The sequence below is a fragment of the Schistocerca gregaria genome, chromosome 4, assembly GCF_023897955.1.
Source record: "Schistocerca gregaria isolate iqSchGreg1 chromosome 4, iqSchGreg1.2, whole genome shotgun sequence".
Classification (NCBI taxonomy): domain Eukaryota; kingdom Metazoa; phylum Arthropoda; class Insecta; order Orthoptera; family Acrididae; genus Schistocerca; species Schistocerca gregaria.
In genome coordinates this window covers 546,900,420-546,912,674 of record NC_064923.1, presented here as the reverse complement: position 1 = coordinate 546,912,674, position 12,255 = coordinate 546,900,420, and positions in this window count along the sequence as shown.

Genomic DNA, 12,255 nt, shown 5'->3' with positions numbered 1-12,255 from the left:
GGTCATCCTTCGATCCATTGTAGAAATTGAAAACCCATTCAGGGAATATTGCTTCACATTTTTGTTGAACGCAATTGGTTTTTATCATCCTGGATTAGAACATTTCCTTTTATCAATAGTGCAATTTGTAAACAATGTTTTGTGAGTAGAATAAAATTTCCAATGGTAAACTTAACAACTTTTTCGACTTTATTTTACCAGCTAACTAAAAATAGGTAAGCTTTGAACCCCTTCCACTAAATTTATTTAGTATTAAGATTCTTTTACAGGCAGTGCAGTGGAGCTGACGCTGAAATCACTAAGTATTTGGTTATGTCATCGCTAGTCTGACTGAACTCTTCTGAATTCTACATGTCATGTGTGGTTTGGCGTCTCCTTACCAGCAACAGGTCCCAGGTTCAAACTAGTCAATTCCCTAAAAAACACCCTCAGAGCGTCGTTGCGCGAAAGTGGTAGGGAGACACGACATAGAACAACAGACACCACGTAGATTGTTAGAATGTTAGTCAAGAATACTTTTAAGGCGACAAAGACGCCATTATCGAGAGCTCACTGCAAAAAGGGTGGGAATTTAAGGAGATGGGACCTGGATAAACTGACTAAACCAGAGGTTGTACAGAGTTTCAGGGAGAGCATACGCGAACAATTTTCAGGAATGGGGGAAAGAAGTACAGTAGAAGAAGAATGGGTAGCTCTGAGGGATGAAATAGTGAAGGCAGCAGAGGATCAAGTATGTAAAAATAATAGGACTAGTCTAAATCCTTGGTTAACAGAAGAAATATTGAATTTAATTGATGAAAGAAGAAAATATAAAAATGCAGTAAATGAAGAAGGCAAAAAGGAATAAAAACGTCTCAAAAAATGATATCGACAGGAAGTACAAAATGGCTAAGCAGGGATGGCTAGAGGACAAATGTAAGGATGTAGAGACTTATCTCTACTAGGGGCAAGATAGATACTGCCTACAGGAAAATTAAAGAGGCCTTTGGAGAAAAGAGATCCTCTTGTATCAATAACAAGAGCTCAGATGGCAACCCAGTTCTAAGCAAAGAAGGGAAAGCATAAAGGTGGAAGGAGTATATAAAGGGTCTACACAAGGGCGACGCACTTGAGGACAATATTACGGAAATGGAAGAGGATGTAGATGAAGATGAAATGGGAGATTCGATACTGCGTGAAGAGTTCGACAGAGCACTGAAAGATCTAAGTCGAAACAATGCCCCGAGAGTAGATAACATTCCATACTGACGGCTTTGGGTGAGCCAGTCCTGATAAAACTCTACCATCTGGTGAGCAAGATGTATGAGACAGGCGAAATACCCTCCGACTTCGAGAAGAATATGATAATTCCAATCCCAAAAAATTCAGGTGTTGACACATGTGAAAATTAGCGAACTATCAGTTTAATAAGTCACAGCTGCAAAATACTAACGCGAATTCCTTACAGACGAATGGAAAAACTGGTAGAAGCGGACCTCGGGGAAGATCAGTTTGGATTCCGTAGAAATGTTGGAACACGTGAGGCAATACTGACCTTACGACTTATCTTAGTACATAAATTAAGGAAATGCAAACTTACGTTTCTAGCATTTGTAGACTGAGAGAAAGCTTTTGTCAATGTTGACTGGAATACTCGCTTTTAAATTCTGAAGGGGGCAGGGGCAAAATACAGGGAGAGAAAGGCTATTTACAATTTGTACAGAAACCAGATGGCAGTTATAAGAGTCGAGGGGCATGAAAGGGAAGCAGTGGTTGGGAAGGGAATGAGACAGGGTTGTAGCCTCTCAACGATGTTATTCAATCTGCATACTGAGCAAGCAGTAAAGAAAACAAAAGAAAAGTTCGATGTAGGTATTAAAATCCATGGAGAAGAAATAAAAACTGAGGATCGCCGATGACATTGTAATTCTGTCAGATACAGCAAAGGACTTGGAAGAGCAGTTGAACGGAATGGACAGTGTCTTGAAAGAAGGGTATAAGATGAACATCAATAAAAGCAAAACGAGGATAATGGAATGTAGTCGAATTAAGTCTGGTGATGGTGAGGGAATTAGATTAGGAAATGAGACAATTAAAGTAGTAAAGGAGTGTTGCTATTTGGGGAGCAAAATAACTGATGATGGTCGAAGTAGAGAGGATATAAAATGTAGACTGGCAATGGCAAGGAAAGCGTTTCTCAAGAACAAATTTGTTAACATCGAGTATAGATTTAAGTGTCAGGAAGACTTTTCTGAAAGTATTTGTATGGAGTGTAGCCATGTCCATGTATGAAAGTGAAACATGGACGATAAACAGTTTGGACAAGAAGAGAATAGAAGCTTACGAAATTTGGTGCGACAGAAGAATGCTGAAAATTAGGTGGGTAGATCTCATAACTAATGAGGAGGTACTGAACAGAATTGGAGAGAAGAGGAGTTTGTGGCACTACTTGAGAAGTAGAAGGGACCGCTTGGTAGGACATGTTCTGAGGCTCCAGGGGATCACAAATTTAGTATTGGAGGGCAGCGTGGAGGGTAAAAATCATAGAGGGAGACCAAAAGATGAATACACTAAGCAGATTCAGAAGGATGTAGGTTGCAGTAAGTACTTGGAGATGAAGAAGCTTGCACAGGATAGAGTAGCATGGAGAGCTGCATCAAACCAGTCTCAGGACTGAAGACCACCACAACACACACAGCACACTTAGTTTTAATGTCCGTCTTGTGACTAGGGCATCCCGTCCGGTAGACCATTGGCCGAGTCCAATTTTTTCGATTTGACGCTACTTCGGCGACTTGCTCGTCGATGGGGATGAAATGATGATGATGACAGCACAACACCCAGTCCCTCAGCGGAGAAAATCTCCGACCGAGCCGAGGATCGACCATGGGCCTTTAGGAGTGACATTCTGTCTCGCTGACTACTCAGCTACCAGGGGCGGACACTTACTTTGAATGATGTCGTGCAGTAGGGCTATGAGAGCTGGGTGGTCCTTCCGCGAAACTGATGAAAGGCTGGGCGGGAATGTAGAATCTGTACATGATTGCTGGCAGCGGTGGCCACGCGGAAGTTCGGTCGCAAGTACACTGCGCTCCCGACGGTCGTGAGGCACTACTGAGAGGAAGAAATTCGTGCTCGGCATACAGGTCTGGTGCAGTTTAGTACATCTCTGCAGCAGCAATTTGAGGAGCAGTTGACACAACGAACTGTTACAAATCGGTTACTCCAAGCACAGTTCCAAGCCTCACGCCCTGTAGTGTGCTCCGAAACCTTTCAGGAGGAGAAGATATTGATGATAAAGGTGTTACTAAGTGGCTGAATGGGGAAAACTGTAATACCGACCAGACTTTAACAGACGAAGAAGTAATCAGAAGCGTGCAAGAAAGTAATCATGAAAGCGATGAAGAAGAGGACACAGGAGCACAGGGCATGGAGATTTCTCACACTGCTGGTACTGAAGCTGCCGAGGTCTTCCTGGAGCACATCATGCAACAACCAGATGCATGCAGTACCGATGTGATGCTTGTAAAGCGGTTGCGAGATAAAGCATGCCACCATCGCATATCATCATTGCGACAGTTAAAAATTAGGGACATGTTTCATAGTGAGTGATACGACTGCATAATTATGCACAGTATACACTCAAGGACTAAATTTTATTCGAAACTTGTATTTTTCGATTTAATAATCAATATTCTCTGTGTTTTCAAATTGTATCCTTCCCGTTTAATAAAGTACAGTACACTATATCCCCTACGTTTTCAAAATAAATAAAACACAAAATAAATGAATAAAGTAAATTTCAGACACTCAATAATCCGGCACTTCCGCTAATCCGGCACCCAAATGTGCCAGGAATGGCCCGACTGCGGAAATCGAGAATCTCAAAGAGTTTTCCCTGTTACCGCTATTGGCAAAATATTGATCCCAGAAAGTCTAAGATCGTATCAAAATTTCTACAGGAGCTCCTCTGCCTAGTCCGGACAAAGAAAAAGAAGCGAACACGGGACTTTAGTGTATATATGTACAGAGAGAAGATTTAATAAAATATGTTTTATTTATTTACTAAAACCTGTAAGCAACTTACATTTTATGTTTGCAAGCAGTAACGTTCGTCTATTATGATTTAGACAGGTGATGAATGCAATACATGCTTAAATGGAAAAAAGGAATTTTTTATGTAATACAATTACAGTTTAACACGTTTGAGCTTTTTTACTTTGCTTGTACTATGAAACTATGCTTCTTACCAAAATTCATGATTCTGGGTCAGCGCAAAGTACCACACAGGTTTTGATAAGTGGATTTACGAGTTTCAAAGTATGTGACAAATGTTCGAATCTTTTCATCCAATTGACCTAGAAGCTTAAAGAGACCAAATACGTAAGTATTTGAACTTGACACTGCAAAATGTTCCACAGAAAAAGGAGCCTTAACAGATGAACAGAAAGATGGATAAAAAATGACAACAAATATTGTTATGTGATATAATTACAAATTAAAACATCTTTCGGATTTTTTTCCTTTACTTGTAATCTGAAATGTTACTTCTCGCCAAATATCACGATCCTGGGTCAACGAGAAGCGCCCTCATGTTTTGACGAGTGAATTTTCGAGTATCAACATATGTGGCATAAGTGGTCGTATCTCTTTATTGTATTGACTAAGAAAGTTAAAACTTATGCACACCCTACTCGACGACTTCTTTAAGAGAAGGCTGAAGGCACTTGATAGTATCTGTACGAGCAACTAGTGATGACACATGGCAGAATTTCATATGATCACAGATTAGAATGTCCCCATAGCTGTATGCTCACTAGGTTCCCGTAGCATTCGCGTACAATCAACTCGCACACCAACGGCAGATACACTATGTGATCAGAAGTATCTGGACACATGGCTGAAATTACTTACAAGTTCGTGGCGCCCTCCATCGGTAATGCTGCAATTCAGTATGGCGGTGGCCCAATCTTAGCCTTGATGACAGCTTCCTCTCTCGCAGCATACGTTCAATCAGCTGCTGGAATGTTTCTTGGGGAATAGCAGCCCATTCTTCACGGAGTGCTGCACTGAGGAGAGGTATCGATGTCGGTCGGTGAGGCTTGGCACGAAGTCGGCGTTGATAAAAAAATCACAAAGGTGTTCTGTAGGATCCAGGTTAGGACTCCCTGCAGGCCAGTCCATTACAGGGATGTTATTGTCGTGTAACCACTCCGCCACACGCCGTGTATGACGACCTGTGCTCGATCGTGTTGAAAGATGCAGTCGCCATCCCCGAATTGTTCTTCAACAGTGGGAAGCAAGAAAGTGCTTAAAACACCAATGTAGGCCTGTGCTGTGACAGTACCACGCAAAACAAGGAGTGCAAGCCCCCTCCATGAAAAACATGACCACAGCATAACACCACCGCCATCGAATTTTACTGTTGGCGCTACCCACACCAGCAGATGAAGTTCACTGGGCATTCGCCATACCCACACCGGTAACAGTGATGCGTCACTCCACACAACGTTTATCCACTGTTCAGTCGTCCAATATTTACGCTCTTTACACTAAGTGAGACGTCGTTTGGCTTTTACCGGCGTGCTGTGTGGCTTATGAGCAGCCGCTCGACCATGAAATCCAATTTTTCTCACCTCCCGCTTAACTGTCATAGTACTTGCAGAGGATCCTGATGCAGTTTGGAATTTCTGTGTGATGGTCTGGATAGATGTCTGCCTATTAAACATCCTGAACCGAGAATTTGCTTTCAAAATCTTTTCTTAAAGAATTTACTTTATTTACTAGCGATTCATCAAGAATATTAACACATTTAAGCGTGCAAGTAGTTGCCAGGGAGTAACTGATGAAATTACGGTTAACAAATGGGATTTTTATTCATAAAACCCTCTTCAAAAACAAATTTAAAATTTATAAGCAAAAAAGCACCCTTGAAATATCAAGTTACAATTTTATTTAAAGACAGCCTTCGGGCTGATAAGCTTGCCGCTCCCTTTCAACACGGCCGTAGTCACGACCGCTCACAACAACCTCTGAAAGACTACACTGGTGCAAATCTGCAACACACCAGATTACTTTAAACTAAAAATTTTAACAACTCACACAAACACATTAACTATGCACATCGTAAGAGGAATGAAAATGGTAAAAACACTCACACTAAGAAATTATTTGCCACCGAAAGTGCAATTTGTTATTAAAAGCACTCTTACGGTGGAAAGGTGGCAACCTTATAAAAATGACTATTTAAATAAAACCCATGAAATTCAGACTTACATAAAATTTACAACATGCTCTACATTACACATATACCGCCTCGCAAGATGACAGGCAAGATAAAAACATATTTCAGGAATTCGGCCTTTACCTTAATTCTATAAATTCGTGAACACCGAATCCGACAAACAAACGTATGGCAGACCGACAGACACAGACACTAACTGCCTAACAAATACGGACGAAAGACAAGGCGAGCAAGCTGGGGACGAGAGACTGACCAAGAAAACAAGTAGAATTTAACAAGTAAATGAAACAACATATCAGCAATCACTTAACTTCCCCAAAACGCTCTCCCGAACTGTCCGCTGTCAGCCGCTTCAACGGACGCAGGAAGGTGCGCCGATCTCCCGTCTCACGGCGTCGCAGCTCGCGTCGGCCAGACCGATGTCGTGGGTTGACTCCTGTTGCTCTCGTGTCGGCCGCGAAGCCACTACTCATCTCTATACGCCGCGACCCTCTGGTTGCCACGTGGCGACCTCGCATGCGCCGACGCTCAAGACGGACAAGTTATCTTGTGTCTCAGTGCACGATCGACCAACCGATCGATCCAACTAGCCGTAAAGGTCGATCTGAACGAAAGACCTCCTGGCACTACAGACCCAGACCGACACTGACTAAGCGATACACTCGATCGGACCCACCCCTGCTGAGGAAGCATGCCCTCAGGCTACCCGACATCCCTGCCCCGGGAAGAGACCGACCTACCGATCAATTCAACTGCCAATGTCCATTGCCTGAACAAACTCGAGCAGACTGGCGGCCTAACACATACTAGCACTCTGCACAACAGACAGACACTGACTGCCCCACACTGAACCGGCTGACCAATTGACCGACTCGCCGAGACCGACCTAGCCTCACTCCGACTGACCAACCGGCGAATATTTTTTTTTTCTTTATTGTGATTTCATTCCCCTGCCCCATATGGGCAGGGGAGGGCTGTCAGCGGCACAATGCGCCGCTCTTCAGACGAGTGACACTACAACTAAAACAAGAATAAAATGATACATACATAAAGAGATAAAAAAAGGGGAACATAAAACAGAGTAAGGGGAGAAAATGGAGGTAAAAGATACACTGGCATGGAGACGTTCATGGGGGACAGTTAAAAAAATGTCACCAGAAAGTTAAAAAACACAGTTGGCGATTCTTAAAACACACAGAAGACACTGAATGTGCAGACACAGGTTAAAAGTCGACCACAGTAGTAAAAACACTCTGGAACAACACACTTAAAACCCACTTGGAGCACACACGATGAACAATAAAACTGCCAGGTGGGACCTGCCGAGGGAAAAGGACAGAGAGTATGAAAAAGGAGGGGAGAGCATGGGGCAACTGGGGAAGCGGCGGGATGAAGAGAGGAGGGGCATCAGTGGGTTCACAAAGAGGCAGGAGATACGTGGGGTGGGAGAGGAAGAGGGAAAGCAGGGCACGAGGGAGCGCAGAGACACTGGAAGGAGGCACAAGAGATGGAGGTGGAGTAGGAGGGGGAAGCCGCTCAGGAGGAGGGAGGGGGAGGAAAGGGATCCCAGAGGAGGAGGCAGGAAGAAAGGGTTAGAGTTGGTAGGAAGGGTAGATGTCAGGGCGAAGCTCATCATCCGGGAGGGGTAGATGGTGGAAGCTGTGTTGGGAAAGGAGATGGAGGGTGTGGAGCTGGAGAGAGGGTGGGACACAACGGTAAAGGTGCGGCAACTGGTTGGGGGTGGAGAGGATGGGAGAAACCAGGGGCTGAGAGGGATCAAGGCGGAGGACAATATATAGTGTGTGGATGTGTTCAAGGAAAAAGAGAAGGTGGGGGAAGGTGATGAGGTCGTAGAGGATTCGCATGGGGGATGGAAGGCGGATGCAGAAGGGGGGCGGATCCCATGGCGTTCGAGGATTTGGAGGGCTTTATAGAACTTGGTAGGGGCGGAAATCCAAGCGACACTGGCGTAACAGAGGATGGGGCGGATCAAGGATTTGTAGATGTGAAGGATGGTGGAAGGATGCAGAACCTACGTCCGACTGGACAGGAGTTTCAGGAGGCAGAGGCGGTTGTGAGCTGTGTTTTGGATGGTGAGGAGATGGGGACCAAATGGCGAATTTATCGCGCCCCTTAAATGCACGTGAACAGACAACTTTTCCCCTTTTCCGCCACAGGGAGACACCAAAGCTGCGATTGCCAAAGCGGCGCCACCGTCAGAAACGGAGGACGACTGCTTTACACTACGCGCTGCGGCGCTCTCTTCAAAACAGCAAATTTTACCACGGCTCACATACCGACCCTCTTCAATTGTCGGCTGTCTCTGTCAGTCAACAGACGAGGCCAGCCTATACGCTTTTGTGCTGTACGTGTTCCTTCACGTTTCCACTTCACTATAACATCGGATACAGTGGACCTAGGAATGTTTAGGAGTGTAGAAATCTCACCTACAGATGTATGAGACAAGTGACACCCAATCACATGACCACCTTCGAAGTCCGTGAGTTCCGCAGAGCGCCCAATTATGCTCTCTCATGATGTGTAATGGCTACTGAGGTCGCTGATATGGAGTACCTGGCAGTAGGTGGCAGCTCAATGCGCCTAATATGAAAAACGTATGTTTTTGGGGATGCCCGGATACTTCTGATCACATAATGTAAATGCGATTCGCAGTAACATGTTCAGTAGACTGAAACAGATGTACTGTCCCAGATGCCTCTACAACAGCCTAGAGGTTATTACACAGACTGGCAGGTGCAAGTAGAATTTCCCCGAAAGAAAATTATGAAAACACTGCCAAATGCTGTCCACAGGGCACTGTTTGTGGTCCTGAGATCTTAGATTTTGAGACAGAGCCATTATTGAACCAGCTTTACATTAGAGGCCGCATGCAGACGACCTGCTAACCATACACTGAAGCGGCAAAGAAACGTATAGGCATGCGTATCCAAATACAGAAATATGTAAACAGACAGAATACGGCGTTGCGGTCGGCAACGCCTAATAAGGCGACAAGTGTCTGGCGCAGTTATTGCAGGTTATCAAGATTTAAGTGAGTCTGTACGTGTTATTATAGTCGGCACACGAGCGATGGGACACGGCATCTCCAAGATAGCAATGACGTTGGGATTTTCCCCTGCGACCATTTCACGAATGTACCGTGAATATCAGGAATGCGGTAAAACATAAAATCTCCGACATCGCTGCGGCCGGAAAAAGATCCTGCAAGAACGAGACCAACGAAGACTGAAGAGAATCTTCCAACGTGACAGAAGTGCAGAAGTGCAATCCTTCCAGAAATTGCTGCAGATTTCAGTGCTGGGCTATCAGCAAGTGTCAGCGTACGAACCATTCAACGAAACATCATCGATATGGGCTTTCGGAACCGAAAGTTCATTATTATTATTTTAATATGAGGTACCTAGGTATGATTCTCCTACGTTGAAAGAAGACCACCTGCTTACCTTGTTAGACTAACGTTTTTGTAAAAGGTTATATCGCGGGGAATGCCTTAGCCACATCCTACATGTTGTTGGCAAAATGAATCTCTTACCTTTGTCTGCAATAGAGAACATACACATCACACAGGTTCCAAGTTTCTGCACCATCTACAAGTACCTATTTTTCCGTTCACCGTGTAACTACAAGCACTGGGAAAAAACTACAAACGTTTCAAATATAAAAATGAAAACTTTTATTGAAGTATCTGCAAATAATATCTGTTGCTTTGTTGTCAACGTTCAGTATTCCAATATGCATGAAAACTTTCTGTTCATCAGTTCTGTCGGTAATTTCTAGTAATATTATTCTTATTTTTATCAAAATGTGCTACATTGGCAGAGATCTTTTAGCAGATACAATTGATTGCGATAACCATTCGATTCCGGGAGTAAGGTTCAGGACTGTCATCGAAGGTTCTAAAGTATTTGTTATATGCCCGGTATATTACTCCAATGCTCTTGTGAAAAGCATGCACTGTAGCTGTTTTTCAGCGTTTCTTGCAGTTGTTTTGCATCGTACTTCCAAAGGAGGGACACGAATGCAAAGTCTTATTCAGTGATGATTACTAGAAGGTTGTCTATATTCCTCATTTCAGAAGAATGAAGATTAAAGGCATATTACTTTTGCTATTGTCTGTCAATATAAGCTAACTCTGAGGGCAGGAACAGTTGCCAGCAACGTGCGACCATCCGGCAACAAAAGAAAGAGATCACGTCCTTCTTGGTCGTGTTTCTCTTTTCCTTTCTGGTGTATAAAAGCGCCGAGCATATTTCACGTACTTTTTACAAGCACCATCAGAAGCGAACATCGCAACAAAATCCACATCTGTGTCCTCCGAAAGAGAAACAGTACAACCAGAGCTTTACCGAATGCAACAGGCTTATAAATTTTCACCCCGACGGAAAGACGGGGAAATAATCCCGAAAACATTACCCAGGACGTTCCTGAGCAATGGCGACGCTTCATTAGGTAGTGTTCACTGCCAAATCGTAATCTCTCTTTTCTTTCCGTTTTAGTGCATTTAGATTACTTCCGCCTTACTTCATTCTTATTGCAACAGTGGGGCGAATGCCAAACGAGTGTCCGTTACAGGAGGAAACAGTGGCATTTCCTAGTTGTATCAACATAAGGTTCAGAAGAAACACAGCTTATACCGGTAAAGATAAGTATCTTTTGTCCACGTTTTTTAATGAGCACACTGCGAGTGCACTTACGTCGCATTCGCGACGGAATTTGCGTCCTCCTTCGTTCATTAACACATGTAAGGAAGATTTTAAGCTAACAGTCGTCTTGAAACATTAACTTGAATGTTTAACTATAAAGGGAAGTCAAATAAAAATGAAACACATTAAAAATATAATTTAACCGTTTATTATTTCAAAAATAATCATCATAACTGTCCGTACATTTATCCCACTCTGAGAAAAGGCTGCCAGTGCCTTCATGGAAAAATGTTTGCAGTTGCCTACGAAACCATGATTGTACCCAAGCGTGTACCTCTTCGTCTGAAGCAAACCCACGACAACAAACGTCTTTTTTAAGGGCTCTTTGGCATTATGTGGGCGTACACACTCGTTGCCAAGGTTGTTTCGAATACGCTGCACAAGTTTCGCTGGGAATCAGTCCCGATGTCTCCTTATGCGATTTCCACATTTTTGGAGCCCTGACCGTCGTAGCTGTCGATCTGCTTCGGATCAAAAGGTGCACACTAGGTTGCAATCATGGTTCCATAGGCAAACTCAAACATTTTTCCGTTAAGGTATTTACAGTCTTGTCTGACATTTAGATAAATGTATAATAGTTACGGCGTTTACTTTTGGAATATCAAACAGCTTACTTACTTCCTTTCCATCAGCCTCGTTTTCATTTGACTGCTACTTACAAAATTCTGACTCATTTATGTACCCTATGTGATAACGCAGTCTGACTCATAAGTACTGTGATAACGATAAACTTTCTCAAGCGCAACGTAAAATTTGGAAACAGATTAGTTATTAGCATCAAATGAGATGCCGGCGGCTGTGGACGATCGGTTCTAGGGGCTTTAGTTCGGAACTGAGCTGCTGCTACGGTCGCAGGCTAGAATCCTGCCTCGTGCATGGACGTGTGTGATGTCCTTAGGTTAGTTAGGTTTAAGTAGTTCCAAGTTCTAGGGGACTGATGACCCTAGATGTTAAGTCCCATAGTGCATAGTGCCATTTGAACCATTTGAATCATCAAATGAGATTTATAAAGCTAAAACAATTTCAGGTGGAACAAACACGGCTCACAAGAAATTGCTCCACCTAACCATGACTCGAAAAACTAACAAGTCCACATGAATGTAATCGAGTATGTGTCAAAAGTATTTGTTAATCTAAGACCGCGTTGCGAGCTTAACAGACAAATATGATGTAGTGAGATGAAACCTGTAGTTAGCATCCATCACCGGCCGCGGTGGCCAAGCGGTTCTAGGCACTTCAGTCTGGAACCGCGCGACCACTACGGTCGCAGGCTCGAATCCTGCCTCGGGCATGGATATGTGTGATGTC